Below are 8868 nucleotides of genomic sequence, written 5' to 3' on the forward strand. Positions count from 1 at the left end.
AGATGGATAGATATATATCTATATAGATAGATAGATGGATAGATATATATCTCTATAGATAGATAGATGGATAGATATATATCTCTATAGATAGATAGATGGATAGATATATATCTCTATAGATAGATAGATGGATAGATATATATCTATATAGATAGATAGATGGATAGATATATATCTCTATAGATAGATAGATGGATAGATATATATCTCTATAGATAGATAGATGGATAGATATATATCTCTATAGATAGATAGATGGATAGATATATATCTATATATATATATAGATGGATAGATATTCCTCCGCTAGAGTCGTCTTCACCATGATTTAAAGTTCTGGAAAAGTCCCATGTTGCATTGCGACACTCCCGCATGTATTCTGATCATGTTCTGATGCATTTCATCGGCCAAGAGACCGAAAATAGGTAGAAAAAAATACAAATACTACAAAATGACGTATCCGCTGTCCCGGCCTTAATGGTAGAGTGATGCAACAGCGCTCCCGGCTTTAATGGTAGAAATGCGGTAATGCTTTCCCGGCGTCAATGGGTTAAAGTTAAACCTTCAAAATAAGACAAACATAGTTAGATGTGATTATAAAAAAACTATTTTCTTCACAAAGTATGAAAGGAAAAATATAATGATCTGTTGTAATAAAAAAATCATTTTGGTGTTTTGTCTTTGTGTATTTTTTAGTCATTTTGTATCTTTTTTAGTCATTTTGTGTCTTTTTTAGTGATATTGTGTCTTTTTTTAGTTATTTTGTGTGTTTTTTGGTCATTTAATAATAAAAAAAAAGATATTCAAAAGTTTATTTGTCCAAACCTTCAATACATTTTTTAAAAAAATCAACAAACTCAGCAAATGTTACATTTGACTGAATAAAAATCCTATGCATAATACTAATACATGCCCATTAGCAAGATGCAAACATGATATGACCACTGGAAGAAATAGACATAGTTCTCATTAGCCTACTGTAATAAAAAATATATATATCATAATAATTATAATAATAAATAATAATAATACATTTTATATATTGCACTTTTCAGGGTACTCAACGACGCATAAAGTAATATAAGACATAAACAGTCATGATTTCTTATATCATCATCACAATCAATTAGCCTATTATTATTATTAATATTAATATATTATTAATAATATTATTATCTCCAGATGGCCACAAATCTGTCTGTTCTTTGGTGAAAATATGTTGTCTAAAAACATATTCCTCATCCATAAATGCCGGTCGATTGGTTCGAGGGTTCAAAGTTCAGATCAGCAATTAAATGATCGGCGCTGTTTTCATCCGTCACTTCCTGCTGAGCTCCTCCGCTCATAGATATATATCTCTATAGATAGATAGATGGATAGATATATATCTATATATATATATAGATGGATAGATATATATATCTCTATAGATAGATAGATGGATAGATATATATCTCTATAGATAGATAGATGGATAGATATATATCTCTATAGATAGATAGATGGATAGATATATATCTATATAGATAGATAGATGGATAGATATATATCTCTATAGATAGATAGATGGATAGATATATATCTCTATAGATAGATAGATGGATAGATATATATCTCTATAGATAGATAGATGGATAGATATATATCTATATATATATATAGATGGATAGATATTCCTCCGCTAGAGTCGTCTTCACCGAAAATAGATGGAAAAAAATACAAATACTACAAAATGACATATCCGCTGTCCCGGCCTTAATGGTAGAGTGACGCAACAGCGCTCCTGGTTTTAATGGTAGAAATGCGGTAATGCTTTCCCGGCGTCAATGGGTTAAATGGTTAAAGTGAAAAACACGTCAGCAGGAAGTTCAGCTGAGTTTCTCTGAGCTGAACAATAAAACAATAGAAGAAGAAGTTAAAGGTTGGAGGAAATTACCCCAACAAGGAAATAACACACACACACACACACACACACACACACACACACACACACACACACTCCCTCTAAAAATGTGTCCTGCTGGAGATAAAAGTTATTAATGTCTCACCTGTCGGGGCTTCATCAGATGTAGAGTCTTTATCTGACAGACAGACAGGTGAGACAGGTGAGAGAGACACAGGTGAGACAGAGGGACAGGTGAGACAGAGAGGCAGACAGAGACGGGTGAGACAGAGAGACAGAAAGAGACAGGTGAGGGAGACAGACAGGTGAAACGGAGGGACAGGTGAGACAAGTGAGACACAGAGACACAGAGAGAGACAGGTGAGACAGGTGAGACAGAGTGAGACAGGTGAGACGGAGGGACAGGTGAGACAAGTGAGACAGAGAGAGACGGGTGAGACAGAGAGACAGAGTGAGACAGGTGAGACGGAGGGACAGGTGAGACAGGTGAGACACAGAGACACAGAGAGAGACAGGTGAGACAGGTGAGACGGAGGGACAGGTGAGACACAGGGAAACAAAGAAAGAGACAGGTGAGACAGAGATACAGGTGAGACGGACAGACAGGTGAGACAGAGAGACAGAGAGAGACAGGTGAGACAGAGGGACAGGTGAGACAGGTGAGACACAGGGACACAAAGAGAGAGACAGGTGAGACAGAGAGACAGAGAGAGACGGGTGAGACACAGAGAGAGAGAGACAGGTGAGACAAAGGTACAGGTGAGACAGACAGGTGAGACAGGTAAGACAGAGAGGGACGAGTGAGACAGAGATACAGGTGAGACAGACAGACAGGTGAGACAGAGAGACAGGTGAGACACAGAGAGACAGGTGAGACAGGTGAGACAGGTGAGACACAGAGAGAGAGACAGGTGAGACAGAGAGACAGGTGAGACACAGAGAGACAGGTGAGACAGAGAGAGATAGGTGAGACAGGTGAGACAGGTGAGACAGAGAGAGACAGGTGAGACAGAGAGAGATAGGTGAGACAGGTGAGACAGGTGAGACAGGTGAGAGAGGTGAGACAGGTGAGACAGAGAGACAGCTGAGAGAGGTGAGAGAGGTGAGACAGGTGAAAGGACAAACATGTTCAGCAGATCTGTGATGGATGAGAGACAGACATGCCCACTTTATGTTGATAACCTACGAGTCTCCTCTTTACTGACATGTCCACTTTATGTTGATAACCCACGAGTCTCCTCTTTACTGACATGTCCACTTTATGTTGATAACCTACGAGTCTCCTCTTTACTGACATGTCCACTTTATGTTGATAACCCACGAGTCTCTTTACTGACATGTCCACTTTATGTTGATAACCCTCGAGTCCCCTCTTTACTGACATGCCCACTTTATGTTGATAACCCACGAGTCTCTTTACTGACATGTCCACTTTATGTTGATAACCCTCGAGTCTCCTCTTTACTGACATGCCCACTTTATGCTGATAACCTACGAGTCTCCTCTTTACTGACATGCCCACTTTATGCTGATAACCCACGAGTCTCTTTACTGACATGCCCACTTTATGTTGATAACCCACGAGTCTCCTCTTTACTGACATGCCCACTTTATGTTGATAACCTACGAGTCTCCTCTTTACTGACATGTCCACTTTATGTTGATAACCCACGAGTCTCCTCTTTACTGACATGTCCACTTTATGTTGATAACCCACGAGTCTCTTTACTGACATGTCCACTTTATGTTGATAACCCACGAGTCTCTTTACTGACATGTCCACTTTATGTTGATAACCCTCGAGTCCCCTCTTTACTGACATGCCCACTTTATGTTGATAACCCACGAGTCTCTTTACTGACATGTCCACTTTATGTTGATAACCCTCGAGTCTCCTCTTTACTGACATGCCCACTTTATGCTGATAACCTACGAGTCTCCTCTTTACTGACATGCCCACTTTATGCTGATAACCCACGAGTCTCTTTACTGACATGCCCACTTTATGTTGATAACCCACGAGTCTCTTTACTGACATGTCCACTTTATGTTGATAACCCTCGAGTCTCCTCTTTACTGACATGCCCACTTTATGTTGATAACCTACGAGTCTCCTCTTTACTGACATGCCCACTTTATGCTGATAACCTACGAGTCTCCTCTTTACTGACATGCCCACTTTATGTTGATAACCCACGAGTCTCTTTACTGACATGTCCACTTTATGTTGATAACCCTCGAGTCTCCCCTTTACTGACATGCCCACTTTATGCTGATAACCTACGAGTCTCCTCTTTACTGACATGCCCACTTTATGTCGATAACCCACGAGTCTCTTTACTGACATGCCCACTTTATGTTGATAACCCACGAGTCTCCTCTTTACTGACATGCCCACTTTATGTTGATAACCCACGAGTCTCCTCTTTACTGACATGCCCACTTTATGTTGATAACCCACGAGTCTCCTCTTTACTGACATGTCCACTTTATGTTGATAACCCACGAGTCTCTTTACTGACATGCCCACTTTATGTTGATAACCCACGAGTCTCCTCTTTACTGACATGCCCACTTTATGTTGATAACCCACGAGTCTCCTCTTTACTGACATGCCCACTTTATGTTGATAACCCACGAGTCTCTTTACTGACATGTCCAGTTTATGCTGATAACCCACGAGTCTCCTCTTTACTGACATGTCCACTTTATGTTGATAACCCTCGAGTCTCTTTACTGACATGCCCACTTTATGTTGATAACCCACGAGTCTCCTCTTTACTGACATGCCCACTTTATGTTGATAACCCACGAGTCTCCTCTTTACTGACATGCCCACTTCATGTTGATAACCCACGAGTCTCCTCTTTACTGACATGCCCACTTTATGTTGATAACCCACGAGTCTCCTCTTTACTGACATGTCCACTTTATGTTGATAACCCACGAGTCTCTTTACTGACATGCCCACTTTATGTTGATAACCCACGAGTCTCCTCTTTACTGACATGCCCACTTTATGTTGATAACCCACGAGTCTCCTCTTTACTGACATGCCCACTTTATGTTGATAACCCACGAGTCTCCTCTTTACTGACATGTCCACTTTATGTTGATAACCCACGAGTCTCTTTACTGACATGCCCACTTTATGTTGATAACCCACGAGTCTCCTCTTTACTGACATGCCCACTTTATGTTGATAACCCACGAGTCTCCTCTTTACTGACATGTCCACTTTATGTTGATAACCCTCGAGTCTCTTTACTGACATGCCCACTTTATGTTGATAACCCACGAGTCTCCTCTTTACTGACATGCCCACTTTATGTTGATAACCCACGAGTCTCTTTACTGACAAGTCCACTTTGTGTTGATAACCCCCGAGTCTCCTCTTTACTAACATGCCCACTTTATGTTGATAACCCACAAGTCTCTTTACTGACATGTCCACTTTATGTTGATAACCCTCAAGTCTCCTCCTTACTGACATGCCCACTTCATGTTGATAACCAACAAGTCTCTTTACTGACATGCCCACTTTATGTTGATAACCCCAGAGTCTCTTTACTGACATGTCCACTTTATGTTTATAACCCTCGAGTCTCCTCTTTACTGACATGCCCACTTTATGTTGATAACCCACGAGTCTCTTAACTGACATGCCCACTTTATGTTGATAACCCCCGAGTCTCTTTACTGACATGCCCACTTTATGTTGATAACCCACGAGTCTCTTTACTGACATGCCCACTTTATGTTGATAACCCTCGAGTCTCTTTACTGACATGCCCACTTTATGTTGATAACCCCCGAGTCTCTTTACTGACATGCCCGCTTTATGTTGATAACCCTCGAGTCTCCTCTTTACTGACATGCCCACTTTATGTTGATAACCCACGAGTCTCCTCTTTACTGACATGCCCACTTTATGTTGATAACCCTCGAGTCTCCTCTTTACTGACATGCCCACTTTATGTTGATAACCCACGAGTCTCTTTACTGACATGTCCACTTTATGTTGATAACCCTTGAGTCTCCTCTTTACTGACATGCCCACTTTATGCTGATAACCTACGAGTCTCCTCTTTACTGACATGTCCACTTTATGTTGATAACCCACGAGTCTCCTCTTTACTGACATGCCCACTTTATGTTGATAACCCTCGAGTCTCCTCTTTACTGACATGTCCACTTTATGTTGATAACCCACGAGTCTCTTTACTGACATGCCCACTTTATGTTGATAACCCACGAGTCTCTTTACTGACATGTCCACTTTATGTTGATAACCCTCAAGTCTCCTCCTTACTGACATGCCCACTTCATGTTGATAACCAACAAGTCTCTTTACTGACATGCCCACTTTATGTTGATAACCCCAGAGTCTCTTTACTGACATGCCCACTTTATGTTTATAACCCTCGAGTCTCCTCTTTACTGACATGCCCACTTTATGTTGATAACCCACGAGTCTCTTAACTGACAAGTCCACTTTATGTTGATAACCCCCGAGTCTCTTTACTGACATGCCCACTTTATGTTGATAACCCACGAGTCTCTTTACTGACATGCCCACTTTATGTTGATAACCCCAAAGTCTCTTTACTGACATGCCCACTTTATGTTGATAACCCTCGAGTCTCCTCTTTACTGACATGCCCACTTTATGTTGATAACCCCCGAGTCTCTTTACTGACATGCCCGCTTTATGTTGATAACCCACGAGTCTCTTTACTGACATGTCCACTTTATGTTGATAACCCTCGAGTCTCTTTACTGACATGTCCAGTTTATGCTGATAACCCACGAGTCTCCTCTTTACTGACATGTCCACTTTATGTTGATAACCCTCGAGTCTCTTTACTGACATGCCCACTTTATGCTGATAACCTACGAGTCTCCTCTTTACTGACATGCCCACTTTATGCTGATAACCCACGAGTCTCTTTACTGACATGCCCACTTTATGTTGATAACCCACGAGTCTCCTCTTTACTGACATGCCCACTTTATGTTGATAACCTACGAGTCTCCTCTTTACTGACATGTCCACTTTATGTTGATAACCTACGAGTCTCCTCTTTACTGACATGTCCACTTTATGTTGATAACCCACGAGTCTCTTTACTGACATGTCCACTTTATGTTGATAACCCACGAGTCTCTTTACTGACATGTCCACTTTATGTTGATAACCCTCGAGTCCCCTCTTTACTGACATGCCCACTTTATGTTGATAACCCACGAGTCTCTTTACTGACATGTCCACTTTATGTTGATAACCCTCGAGTCTCCTCTTTACTGACATGCCCACTTTATGCTGATAACCTACGAGTCTCCTCTTTACTGACATGCCCACTTTATGCTGATAACCCACGAGTCTCTTTACTGACATGCCCACTTTATGTTGATAACCCACGAGTCTCTTTACTGACATGTCCACTTTATGTTGATAACCCTCGAGTCTCCTCTTTACTGACATGCCCACTTTATGTTGATAACCTACGAGTCTCCTCTTTACTGACATGCCCACTTTATGCTGATAACCTACGAGTCTCCTCTTTACTGACATGCCCACTTTATGTTGATAACCCACGAGTCTCTTTACTGACATGTCCACTTTATGTTGATAACCCTCGAGTCTCCCCTTTACTGACATGCCCACTTTATGCTGATAACCTACGAGTCTCCTCTTTACTGACATGCCCACTTTATGTCGATAACCCACGAGTCTCTTTACTGACATGCCCACTTTATGTTGATAACCCACGAGTCTCCTCTTTACTGACATGCCCACTTTATGTTGATAACCCACGAGTCTCCTCTTTACTGACATGCCCACTTTATGTTGATAACCCACGAGTCTCCTCTTTACTGACATGTCCACTTTATGTTGATAACCCACGAGTCTCTTTACTGACATGCCCACTTTATGTTGATAACCCACGAGTCTCCTCTTTACTGACATGCCCACTTTATGTTGATAACCCACGAGTCTCCTCTTTACTGACATGCCCACTTTATGTTGATAACCCACGAGTCTCTTTACTGACATGTCCAGTTTATGCTGATAACCCACGAGTCTCCTCTTTACTGACATGTCCACTTTATGTTGATAACCCTCGAGTCTCTTTACTGACATGCCCACTTTATGTTGATAACCCACGAGTCTCCTCTTTACTGACATGCCCACTTCATGTTGATAACCCACGAGTCTCCTCTTTACTGACATGCCCACTTCATGTTGATAACCCACGAGTCTCCTCTTTACTGACATGCCCACTTTATGTTGATAACCCACGAGTCTCCTCTTTACTGACATGTCCACTTTATGTTGATAACCCACGAGTCTCTTTACTGACATGCCCACTTTATGTTGATAACCCACGAGTCTCCTCTTTACTGACATGCCCACTTTATGTTGATAACCCACGAGTCTCCTCTTTACTGACATGTCCACTTTATGTTGATAACCCTCGAGTCTCTTTACTGACATGCCCACTTTATGTTGATAACCCACGAGTCTCCTCTTTACTGACATGCCCACTTTATGTTGATAACCCACGAGTCTCTTTACTGACAAGTCCACTTTGTGTTGATAACCCCCGAGTCTCCTCTTTACTGACATGCCCACTTTATGTTGATAACCCACAAGTCTCTTTACTGACATGTCCACTTTATGTTGATAACCCTCAAGTCTCCTCCTTACTGACATGCCCACTTCATGTTGATAACCAACAAGTCTCTTTACTGACATGCCCACTTTATGTTGATAACCCCAGAGTCTCTTTACTGACATGTCCACTTTATGTTTATAACCCTCGAGTCTCCTCTTTACTGACATGCCCACTTTATGTTGATAACCCACGAGTCTCTTAACTGACATGCCCACTTTATGTTGATAACCCCCGAGTCTCTTTACTGACATGCCCACTTTATGTTGATAACCCACGAGTCTC

The sequence above is a fragment of the Centropristis striata genome, chromosome 14, assembly GCF_030273125.1.
Source record: "Centropristis striata isolate RG_2023a ecotype Rhode Island chromosome 14, C.striata_1.0, whole genome shotgun sequence".
Lineage (NCBI taxonomy): Eukaryota > Metazoa > Chordata > Actinopteri > Perciformes > Serranidae > Centropristis > Centropristis striata.